General features: G+C 49.0%; 1 protein-coding gene across 2 annotated transcripts in view; it reads left to right on the top strand.

The window, feature by feature from the left end:
* The first annotated feature begins 361 nt into the window (after positions 1-361).
* SIPA1L3 (signal induced proliferation associated 1 like 3) overlaps positions 362-12,574 on the top strand; it is a 234,986-nt gene continuing 222,773 nt past the window's right edge. For both annotated transcript variants that reach the window (XM_032326312.1, XM_032326309.1), the window contains exon 1: positions 362-537. The gene's annotated coding sequence lies outside the window, so the exon portion shown is untranslated. The remainder of the gene's footprint in view (positions 538-12,574) is intronic.

The following is a 12,574-nucleotide window of genomic DNA, read 5'->3' as shown; positions in this document are numbered from 1 at the left end:
CGCACAGCTCCGCTGTCCCCGCCTCTCCCGAGGCTCGCGCCCTCGGGGTAAGTACCTCGCGCCTAGCGGAGAGAGGGGGTGAGTCCGCCAGAGAAAGGGTGGAGGCAGACAGGGCTGGGAGAAAGGGAAAAGCCGCTCTTGCAGAGCGCAGAGCTCTGCCACGGGGCTGGAGTCTGCAGAAGACACGCCTCCATCCCTCACGCCCCTCGGGGCTGCGGAAGTGCTCTGGAGACTGGAGCGGCACGGAGGCGACAGGTGGACTACCATTCCCAGAAGGCGGCGCGGGGCTGCGCCTACTGGTCCCGGCAATACCTGCGCGCTAGGCTTTTTTTTTTTTTTTTTTTTTCCCCCTTCTCTCCCGTTTGCTGCTGCCTGGGGCGAAACTACAGTTCCCAGAAGGCTTCGCGCGAAGAAGGCTTGGAAGTGGGCAGCCTGGAAGTCACTCGGGCCACCCGAGCTGGCGGTGTCTCCAGCGAACGGCGCGGAGCCGGACGCTGCGGTCGTGGGGCCCGCGGGGCGGGCAGCCGGGACGCCCAGGTATGTGGGTTCGGGTGCCGGGGCGGCCTCACGCAAGGGTGGCGGGGAATCGGTGTCCACTCGGACCCCGAGGGTCAGCGCGGGCTGGAGACCCGGCGGACGGCCGGGTGTGGGCACCGGTTGTGGGGGGCGGCGGCGCCGGGACTCGCGCCCTCCGGACCTGGCCAGACCTGTGCCTGCATGGCTCAACTTTCGAGACGTGCTACCAGCAATGTATGGAAGAGCATGGAGTGGGAGTCGGGTAGCGGTGGGTTCGTGTCCTGCCTCTGCCACTCGGGAGCTGCGATCTAGGGAAACCGCACCGAACCTCAGTTTCCCCTTCGGTAAAACGGGAATAAGAGTGTCTTTTGCTGGGGATTCTGTTGAGATGTTGAGATATGGCGAATAAGGCGTTTGGCACATGGAAGGCACTTACTACGTGTTTGCGCTATTGTTGGCTCCAATGAAATTGGGTGAAGGTGTTAACATCTACAGCATTGGGTTAGTTGAGGGTATGCATGTAAAGGGCCGAGTCCGTAGTTAGTACTCAGTGGAGAGTAGCTCCTGTTAATCGAAATTATTTCAGGGGCTTTGGTTTGAGAGGCAGAGACCCAGATTCAAATTTAAGCTGTGCCATTTATCAGCCATGTGACCTTGGGCAACTGGCTTCACCTCTCTGCGGCTCGGTTTCCCTATCTGTAAAATGGGGATTTCAATATTAGCCACCTCATGGAGTTTTGAGGATGAAGCGAGAATATTGTGTGTAAAGTGCTTAGAGCAGCAGTTGGCACATAGTGAGCATTCAATAAATGGTACCATTTATTCAGCGTTTTTCCTGCGACCCTGAGACCCTCTGAGGGTGGGGCTCTGGCTCTAGTCTAGGTCTGACCCACGGGGGCGGGGGCTGGGGGACCTCTGATCTAGTTGATTTCCTCTTCCGCAGCCTCAGGTTCCTTGTTTGTAAAATGGGATGACAACATCAGTCTCAGCGGGTTGTAAGGATTTGCTGAGATGGTATTCCTAGTCCAGAGCCATCTCCTACTAAGTAGCAGCTCTTATGTATTATAATTGTTCTTCTTCAATGTTCTCCATCTGGCCCAGAGACTGTCTAACTGTGGGCTGTGACATGACAGCCCCGAGCTCCCCCACACATTCACTCCCAGCCTCAGTGTCCCATCTGTGAAATGGTAGTCACAGGATTTCGTGCCAGGGCTGTTTTGATGATTCCAGGATATAATTCATGTGTAGCGTTTAGCACAGGGCAGGGTGCGTAGTAAGCACTTAATAAACATAGCTTGTTTCTCTTAATAGGCTTTTGCTGCTTCTGTTTATATGCAGAACAGAGCAGGGATGAAGTTAGTGCCTCACCCCAATTTTTATTCACCAAAGATTAAATTTTGAAACAGGTGCTGTGTAAGAGCCTGAGAAAAGATGGTACTGGCCTGCGGTCAGCAGCCCTCTGCTTACCTCTCCCACACTCCTCCCCCCAAGCCAGCACATTCACCCCAGTGCTTTATGTACTACCCCAGGGATGCAAGCACTTGACCCTGTCTCAAATCCGTATTAACCTCCTGAGCTCCAGCTCCAGATGTAGAGCCTCTGCTTTCTTGATGTCCCCTGGTGACTCTCCCTTGGGCACCATGAACTCAACATGTTCAACCTAAACTTCTCCCAGACCCAGGAGTCACCATCTGGGCAAATGGGTTAACTGTGACCCAGTTGCCTGAGCCAGACGCTTGGGACTTGCACTTCTCCCCCAGCCTTCCGAGGTCCAGCTGACTAGCAAGAGGGATGGAGCTGCCATTTCAGAGAAACACCATTTCATTGGCCCATCATGGTCTCCCATCTCGTGGGCACCAAAAGTCCACCTTGGCCACTGGAGATGGCCTTTTCTGACAAGGTTGAGTTGTTTCTTTTAGATCACCAGAGATTAATGCCTGTAAAACATTATTAAGGGTCGGAGAAGACAATATCGACTTGGCCTGACTGCAGTGGCCACATGTGTGGCGTAAAGTCCTGGTTTCTGAGGGGGCCCATTTTTACCAGTGTGGGTGAGTTGTTCATTTCTTTCTCAAAAGTTATAGTGTGTCAGTGAGTTAGAATATCCTGTATGGGAAGGCAGCCATCCTGGACATTTGGGAGGCAGCGCACATGCCGGGGAAGAGGCTGGGAAGGGAATTTATTATATCCCTGTGTAGGTTTAAGTCTGTTGGCAGAAACCTGTCATTGTGATTTCATTTGATGATGGGAACCCGTGATCCCAGTCACATTTGTGATGGCTACCAAATTTACCTAAGTGTTTTTTTTGATCTGAGGAAATGAAGCAGTGACTTTTAAAAAAATCTTGGTCTTAATTGTTAGTGACAACAGCACATGGTTTTTTAGCAGTCTGTGTGGAATGGTCTAAGAGTTAAATGTGAGCCTGTTTTTCAGACATTGCAGTTGTCAGGTGGTAAATCAAAAATGGAATTTAGAATGTGCAGTAATTGGCACCTTTTTTTTTTCTGTACAACATATTTCACTGGTAGATTTCAAATTTGGGTTTGAAAAATGACACAGGTTATGGTAACAGCTTAACCTTGTCATATGTTTAACTAGAAGGATCTAAGTTAAATGTATTTATGTTTTTAGAAGACAGTGTTTTTAGCTTTTAGAACGAGAGGCTACTGGACCAGTTCGTGCATCCCCGCTTTCTTTGAGACTGATGCAGCTGTTACTTAGGACTGCTGTGGTCAGAGACTTGATTTGCGCCTGTGTGAGAATGGGTTGAATTTGGTTTTAAAAAGGTTATGCAAAGATACACGCACTTGTTGTAACATGTCAAACAACGCAGAGATGAATAAACAAAGTAGTAGGTGCCACCCTCCATTCTTAAAATCCCCTCCCCCGAAGGTAACCATTTACTCAGGCGTGGAGTATTTATTAAGTATCTGCAGTCAGGATTGGAGAAAATGGTAGTGACCAGAATGGATGCGCTTTCTGCCCTTGGCAAGTTTGGTAGATGCTCTCCCTTGCCTTTTTCTGTGCTTGTAAGGATGTATATGGGCATCTATTGATTGTTTTCTTCCCTCTTCTTCACTGCTCCCCTGTAAAGGAGGAGTAAGAATCAAACCACACATATGTATAACTTGATTTTTTTCAATTAATAATAGGGCATATCCCTTCAAGTGATTGCATACAGATCTGACTTCTTTTTTTTTTTTTTTTTTTTTCCAAAGACTTTATTTTTAAGTAATCTCTATACCCATCATGGGGCTCAAACTTACAACTCTGAGATCAAGGGTTGCATACTCCACTGACTGAGCCAGTGAGGCACCCCTGGCTCATTCTTTTTAACAGCTAGACACACGTTCTTCAGTATGAGGAGACCGTGCTTTATACTACCATTCCCCTGTCGCTGGGCATTTAGGTTGTTCCTAGGATTTCTTTCACCTTTGCAAAGATACGTCCAGTAAGCATTCTGGTACATACGCAGTAGAGCATAGTGACTGAAAGCATTTGGACAATGAACAAGACAGAGAAGATCCTCACTGTCCTAGGGTTTACATTCTAGCTGAGGAGGTGTGCAATAAACAAGGTAATTTTCGATGCTCAAAGTATCATAGAGGAGTTAACAGGGTGAGGGGCTAGAGAGTGGTTGATAGGGCAGGCTGGTGGGGTGGGGAAGGGGTGGTTACTTTAACTGGGATGGTATGGGCAGGCCTGCATGAGCAAGAGGCACCGGCTGTGCCAAGAGCTGGGGGAAGAACATTCTAGGCCCCAGGAACAGCAAATACAAAGGCCCAGAGGTGGGAGTGAGTTGGCTACAAAAACAGGATCATTGTGGTTGGAGAAAGGCGAAATCCCATTTTTCAAGTTCATGCTACTTGAATTTTTATAAAATAATGCTAATTATGGTAATAGCACGTAACATTTCTTAATGCTTTCTCTCTACTAGTTGTTCTTCTAAGCATTTCACACTTATCCTCACAAGACTTCCATGAAGTAGCTAAGAGTATGGGACTCACTTTACAGATGAGGAGCCGATTTCAGACTCCAGACTCTGCCCACACACCAAACTGCTGCTCTTCCCAGGCCCTCCTTGCAGGGCTGAGGCAAGTTTATGGAGTGGATGCAGCATTTCCTTTCTAAGTTGTCTGACATGCAGAGCGCAGTGGACTATATTTAGTACATCATTCATGTGGCGGCTTGAATGGTCTGGGGAGGTGGTGGCATCTTTTCCACTGACAGACATGATGAGGTCCGTTTCTGTTGGGATGTTTGGTTGTTTCAGAATTGAAGGCCCTTTCGCAGAGCCTGTCCTCAAATAAAACAAGAGTGAGCGTTCTTGAGGCGTGAAGGTGAGCGTCCCGTTTGGGTGAGCTTGGAAAGGGGACTTGGGCTGGTAGGGGAAAGCATGTTTCTGAGCACCAGGCCAGCATTTTGGGCTGTCATAGTATCAAAATACATTCCAACAACTACAGAGGCACCTACCACAGCACCCTGCTCCCGCCACTGTGGCTGTGTCCATTTTGATTTGATATGGCTTGGGCCTTATGGGTTGTTTGAATGAAGGGCAGGCCTGACTAGACGTGGGGACAGTGGTGGGTGCTCTTAACACCAGAAGTGTGGAGAGCATCTTTCATTCCGCCATCTAGGAAACATTTTATTCCTCCCTAGCTTGTGTGCCAGGCACCATGCCAGACGCTGACAATCTGAAGTCGAATAAGACACTGGCTCTCAGGGGTCTGCAGTAATATTGTCCGTTAGAAGTACTACGTGAGGGGCACTGGGGTGGCTCAGTGAGTTAAAGCCTTTGCCTTCAGCTCCAGTCATGATCCCAGGGTCCTGGGATCAAACCCCACATCGGGCTCTCTGCTCAGCAGGGAGCCTGCTTCCTCCTCTCTCTCTCTGCCTGCCTCTCAGCCTACTTGTAATCTCTATCTGTCAAATAAATAAATCTAAAAAAAAAAAAAAAAGAAGTACTACGTGAACCACCAATGTGGGCCATATACAGAACTTAACATTTTATAATGGCCACATTTACAAGAGTAAAATGAAATGAAAGAAATGAATTTTAATAATGTCTTTTATTTCATCTAAAATATTACCATTTCGCATGTAATCAGCATAAGAGTTATTGAGATATTTTACTTTTTTTTTTTTTCATGTGAGGTCTTCAAAATACAGTGTGTGTTTTACACTGTCAGCCCATCTCCGTTTGTGCCAGCCGCATTTCAAGGGCTCAGTAACAACATGTTTTGGACAGTGTGGACATAGGGCCCAAGACTCAGACGGAAATCGGGGGGGTAGTTCATGGTGATCAGAGATGCCGTTCCTGTTGTAGCTTGGTGAATAAAGATGGGTGAGGGCTGAAAAGCATATTCACTGTAGGCGGGTAGCCGGGAAGACCCGGCTGTCTTCTGTCCTAGGTGCCTTATGGGTCTGGCACTGTGCTTCATGCGTGCCGTGCGTGCCGTGCGTGCCAGCAGGGACCACGATTATCCCTGTTGTGCACCTGAGGAAGCAGCGGTCTGGCAACAAGAGGCCACTTGCTCAGGGTTTGTAAGTTATGGAGGCAGAATTTGAACTCCGGTCCAGAGACCGTTCTCTTAAATCTATGTCGTCTCTGCTGTCTTAGTGTTTAAGGGGGATGGGCTCTGAGTTTTGAGCAATAAAAACCACTGGAAGGAAACCTCACACAAAATGAATTCCCAGAGTTTGTCAGGATCGATCCTCGGCGCCACATCAGTGCTGGGGTGCTGGTGGAGAGATGAGTGACTGACACTTGGATTCCTAACTTTGGGCTCTAGGTTTGGTGGAGACAGGTCTTAATCTCCTAGGAAAGAGAGGGGACTTTGGGGACTAAAGAGGAGGATGGGCAGGGACAGTGACGGAGGCAAGGAAAGGGCCCAGCCTATTGAAAGCTCATTCTAAACTCCTTCTTTGGGCATGAAGCCTCTTTTCTCTTTCCATTACTGACTGTCCTTGAGGCTGTGGCCCTCTGTGAGAGCTTTGTGGCCCCTTCCAGTGAGCCCAGCAACAGCGGCACTTACCCAGCACGTGAATCTCCCCTTTGCTCTGATCCAAAGAGGTATTGCTGGGGCACGTGGATGGCTCAGTCGTTGAGCGTCTGCCTGCAGCTCAGGTCATAGTCCCAGGGTTCTGGGATTGAGCCCCACATCGGGCTCCCTGCTCAGCGGAAAGTCTGCTTCTCCCTCTCCCACTCCCCCTGCTTGTATTCCCTCTCGCTGTGTGTGTGTGTGTCTCTCTGTCAAATAAATAATAAAAACATTTTTAAAAAAGCAAAGAGATATTGCTGGATGAGGGGATGGGGTGAGGGGACACCACACAGGCTGCTTCTTTCATCTGTGAGAGTCATTGTTCTAGACTTCTGACTCTCCTGGTTCCGGGTGCCCCCACTCAGGAGCAGGATGAATCTGGGTCTCCTACCCAAACAAGGCAGGTACTGGAGATTGCTCAGTTTGCTCATGTCCCCAGGTGGTGGCCTGGTGCCCATCCCTGTCCCAGGTGGTGACTCATGAGGGTTTTAACCTCTTCGCCACTCCCCTCTCCTACTGCTAGACAGTGCCTTGTATGCCACAGATGCTCAATAAAGTGTCTGTTGGCTGAAGTAATGATACTAGCCAGCATTCACCGGGCGCTCATTGTGTGAAACACACTGCTGTTCGTGCCTTTCATGTAATTTCTCATTTAATCCTCATCACTCTCCATGGGGTAGGTACTGTTATTATTCCCCTTGCCTATACAGGGAAACAGGTCCTGAGGAGTGCAGGTCCTAAAGCTGCGAGTGTCCCAGCTAGGACTCAAACCCAAGCCACTGGCTCCCCAGTCCAGGTTCTTAAACACTCACTCTGTGGGCTCTTGTGGCAAGACAGGTGGATGGATGGGGTGGGCAAGCTGGACCATACTGACTATTCCAGCTTCTCCTCTCCACTTGTGGTCTCTGTCCTCCCGTTCTGGGATAGCCTTGTGTCAGGTCTCAGCACCTTTGGGCCTGGAGGCTTGAATACCACTCTGGGCGTGAAGTTTCTCTGTGATTCTGGAACCTGCACTTCCCCCTTTCTTTCAATTAACCAGAACTAACTGGGTATTTGGTATTATGAAAGAATACTGATTTTTTTTTTTAGGTACAATAATGCTGCTGTAGTTCTGCTTAAGAAAAAAGCCCTTATTTTTAAGACCCACATTCTGAAATACATGTGAACTGGTAAGGTTCAAAATAATATGTATTTGCTTCAAAATAATATGTATTTGCTTCAAAATATAATGGACAGGCTGGAAGTCAAAGGGACAGTGTGTCTGGGAGAATGAAGAGATGAAGTAACTGTTGAAACCGCCCGTGGGGTTATTATACGCTTCATTCACCTTTCTGTGTTTGAGATATCTCTTCATGAAAAGTTAGAATCAAGGACAACAAATTTCACTCGGAATTTGTGTATTTCAAGCTCAGGTGTAGGTACGGGAGAGTTTCTTGCCTCTGCCCAGTCCACTTGTATAATAAAAACAGGGTTTGGGGGCTTTCTTGTTGCTGTTTCCAGTATGGGAGTCAATACTTGGCCCAAGGCCTTTGAAAAACCCTTTGGTAAAGTAGTGTCCAGGAGCAGTGAGGACACCAGTGAAGGTCCCAGTGGCCACATGTGTCCTCGGCTGCTCTGAGTAATGGCCGCTCGGGGCCCTCCGAGGCAGTTTACAGAGCTCCCAGTTCCTGAGATCTGTTTCCTTCCAGCACCTGACTGCGGGGGCCCCTCCCACATTTTTTCCAAAGACTTGTTTCAACAGGAGGCCTCAGATCCTCCCCCAATCCTTCCCTCAGGGCAGACATGCACAGAGCCTTCCTTTGATGGGTCTTTGTTAAGGCCCCACAGAGAACCAGAAGCCGGCATTTGGTTTGCCTCTAGCGTGGCAGCAGGATGCAGGGAAGGTGCCCCCTTTCAGTTCTGACTTTTGACAGCAGAAGGAGCAAGATGCAGCTCTGACAGAAAGTGCCTCAGACCTGATGGTACTCCTCAGCCAGCCAGCAGTTAGAACTCCTTTACCATATATGCACCCTCCCCCACATATGCAGAGGCTCCTGTTGCATTTGTTTTTGTGGGGACTCGCGCTTAATCCACATGTGGCAGAAATCCTTATGTGGAAATGGCAGGAAAAGAGGACGCCCTCGTTTGGTGGGAGTGGGATCTCTGCTTATTGTTTGCCTGCCAGGTCCGTAGACATGGGTGACGGGGACAGGAGCTCTGGTCTGATCTGCCAGAGGCTGGCATTTGTTCCATCTCCTGATTCGTTCTTTTCCCCAGTGCCCGGTTTCTGTACACCACACTCTCGGTGTGTGGGCAGGAAGGCAGAACTCCTTCCGCAGCCCTCCGGCTTCCTCAGCCTTCTGCCCCCAGCATCCTCTTCAATTCTGTCCTGTCTTCTCCTTTCATAGGCTTTGAGGCGAGTCCCGTGTGGAGAAGACGTGAGGAGGCACTGTCACTAGCTTAGCTTAATGTTCCCTGTTGCCAGTGTAGACTTGCACATGTGGGCTCCGAGAGTGGCGAACCCCAAATAGTCTGATTTTTCAACATAGGCATTTGGTGGGTATTCACGGAGCTGAACAATTTTCTAGGAATGAGGGAGACAGCAGTGAGCATGACAGAAAAGTTTCTCCCCTCCTGGGGCTCTCATTCAAGGTTATGGGGGCGGGATTCAGAGAGTAAATGAGAACTCAGGAAGGCGCATGCTGTGTCAGGTGGTCATAAGCACTAAACTGAAGAAATTAAACAGGGAAAGGGGATAGGAAGTATTAGGGGGAAAGGTGTTGAAGTTTTAGACAGGGTGGCCAGAGGTGGCCTCCTTGGGAGGTGACACGAATACAGGCCTGTAGGAGGTGAGGCAGTGAGCAGTGGGGGTGTCTAGGCAGAGGGAGCAGCTGGTGCAAAGGCCCTGAGATATGGGCCCGGTGAGATTGAGGAGCTTCTAAGGAGGCCCATGTGGCCAGAGCAGGGAATGAGGGCAGAGAAGTGACAGGCTTGATGATCTCTTAGAATCCAGTACAAGTTTGTCTTTTCTTTGAGATGGGAAGGTATTACAGGGCTGATTGATTTGTTCATTCAATTTCAAAAAGTGCCCACATATGCCTGGAACTAAAAGAACAAAAATAAGGTACTTACCTCCCTTGTGCTGAGGCCACCACCATCCTAGTTTCTTGCTGGCAGCCAACTTCTTGACCCTGCATTGAGTGAGTTTCCTGGCTTGGATTAGGTTGAACCTTATGAAATCACCTTTTTGCAGGGCCCAGAGTGTTTGAATATTGGCAGTTTTATGAGGTTCAGCTTAATAGCTTCCTTTCCAGAGCCTGAGAAATCGACCGGTGCTTTCTTGGCGTAGGGGTTAGTAGTCAGAGGTCAGGACCTCCTTCCCTTTTCTGCATCCCACGCTGCTCTGTCAGTGACGGGCCCAACTGTGTCAGTGACGACAGCAGTGAGTACAGAAGTCCAGAGCCCCATACCCAGTCTTGCTGTTAAGCCTGACAAGAGGCTGTCTCTTCCTGCCGGGACCTTACCTGGGGGTGGCATTAGTCATTCTTTGGCTTTCTGCATCTTGGTGCCACCAGTTTTGAAATCACAGAGTGTTCCCAGAGGGAAGGGCACCCCTGGACTGTTGCCAGATGTTTGGCATGACTCACATGGTGGGGGAGCCCTCTGGGGCCGGGCAGAACTTCTGGGCATTCTGGATTAGTAAATGGGCACAGTAGCTGGCAGAGCGCCCAGCCTGGGGTGTCCGTGGGGTATCTGCCAGACTGCAGAAGCTCAGGCTATGGGAGGAGGTCCGAGGAGTGATGGAGAAAGGCCTGTACCCCCTCCTGTGTGCTACACCCCTGCACTGACCAGACAGTCTCACATTTCTAGAAGCCCAGGGCACTGGGCTGTGTTCTGGGTTCGGGGTGTAAAATAAAGGTAAAGGAGTTTTGGGTCCAGCCTTGGAGGTACTCAGTCAGGAAGTTGTGTTGGTTGGTCTGTCTGTGGTTGCAAACAATGGTAGTAGCAACAGCCACAGCAGCAGCAAATAGGTAATTTTTGTAACATCGACTCTCCACCAGGCACTGTGGTAGGCACTTCCCATGAAGTGACTCATCCCAAGCCTCCCAACAAGCCTATAAGATAAGTACTCTTATTAGTCCCCTTTTTGCAGATGGGACAATTAAGTTTAAATAACTTGCCCAATGTCACACAGCTAGAAAATGGTAGTGACAAGATTTGGACCCAGGGTGTATGACTCCAGAGGCTTCACTCTGAACTCACTGTGTGTTTCTGCAGTGGTTTGCCACCCTCAGACCTGAGCAGACATCAGAATCCCTGGGAGTGCTTGTTGAAATACACATTGCCAGACCCCCACCCAGAGTTTCTGATTCAGTAGGTCTGGCTTGAGAATCTGCATTTTTTTTTTTAAGATTTTATTTATTTATTTGAGAGAGAGGGAGAACATGAGAGGCGAGAAGGTCAGAGGGAGAAGCCGACTCCCAGAGGAGCAGGGAGCTGGATGCGGGACTCGATGCCACGACTCCAGGATCATGACCTGAGCCAAAGGCAGTTGCTTAACCAACTGAGCCACCCAGGCACCCTGAGAATCTGCTTAAATATATATATATATATATATATATATATATATATATATATATATATATAATTATTTGAGAGAAAGAGAGAGAGAGCAAGCACGTGAGAGGGGAGGGACAAGGGAGAGGGACAAGCAGACTCCCTGCTGAGCAAGGAGTCTGACATGGGGCTGGATCCCAGGACCATGAGATCACAACCTAAGCCAAAGGCAGACCCTTAACTGCCTGTTACTCAAGCACCCAAGAATCTGGATTTTTGTCAAGTACCCAGGTGCTACTAGTGCTCCTGGGCCTGAGAGCACATTTTGGGAACCATTGATCTACTGGAATAGGAAACCCAGATGATAGTGGCCTGGTCAGATTTATGATCACACATAACAAGCCCATAGATCGGCAGCACCAGAATTGACTAATTAAGCACTTCCACAATACCTGTAAGCAAGTCCTCTATGTTGTGCCACTCTGCCATCCTTGGTTTGTCTCCCATGTTCTCAGACTCATCCTCATGGGGACTGCCTCAGGGTGACTGCCACAGCTCCTATAGTCACACCTGACAAGACCATATCTAGCAACAGAAAGAGGGCATCTGTTACTGACCATTTAGCTCTAACAAGTGAGGAGACCTTTCCTAGACACCCCGCCTCTCAGATTCCCCTCATATCTCATTGGCCAGCATTGTGACACGTGACCAGGCCTGGGCAAATCACAGGCAAGAGCCCATCAGGATTTATTCTCAGGGCTGGAGGCTGGAACCATCTTTCCGTGAAGCACGTGACTAGGGAGGAGAGTGCCGATAGGAATAAAATTGGAGTAATATTTAGGAAAGAACTTGGAGAGGGGTTTGGAATTGGTAGGCAAATGACTGGATCTGCTGCAGAAGTTAGTAAAACAAAGTGGAAGCATCATACTCATACATTTTCATGTCACTGTACTTACACACTTTCTTTTATAGTTACCTGAACCAGGACATCGCTTTTGTTCTCTACTCATGTCCACCTTCGAGAAGGTGTACCTAGTCTCAGTACCATAGGAGATGCTGGTCTTGTTGAGAAATCCAGTATATAGTTTTTAAAGATTTTTTTCATCCACTTTTGCAAGAGAGAGACCATGCGCGTGTATGGAGTGCGGCAGAGGGGGAAGCGGGCTCCCCACTGAGCAGGGGGCCTGACTTGGGACTCCATGCTAGTACCCTGGATCATGACCTGAGCCCAAGGCAGATGCTTAACTGACTGAGCCCCCCAAACCTGAGGAATCCAGTATTTTATCTGAAAATCCAGGCAAATGCAAGCTGAAGAGTGAGGCAGCAGTCTGGGGCAGTGTGCCGGTGTTTGAGAGCATTTGCTCTGCTCAGAAACACTTGGCTCTCCCTTCTCCTTGACTAGTTGCTGTTTGAGGGGCTCCTCATAGAGGCTCAGTTTCCCCTTCTGAGAACTGGTTCATAAGGTAGCTGGATGGAAGGAG

Source organism: Mustela erminea, chromosome 19 (assembly GCF_009829155.1).
Source record: "Mustela erminea isolate mMusErm1 chromosome 19, mMusErm1.Pri, whole genome shotgun sequence".
NCBI classification, from domain to species: domain Eukaryota; kingdom Metazoa; phylum Chordata; class Mammalia; order Carnivora; family Mustelidae; genus Mustela; species Mustela erminea.
The sequence above is the reverse complement of the archived record's forward strand: the minus strand, read 5'-3'. Positions and strand labels throughout refer to the sequence as shown.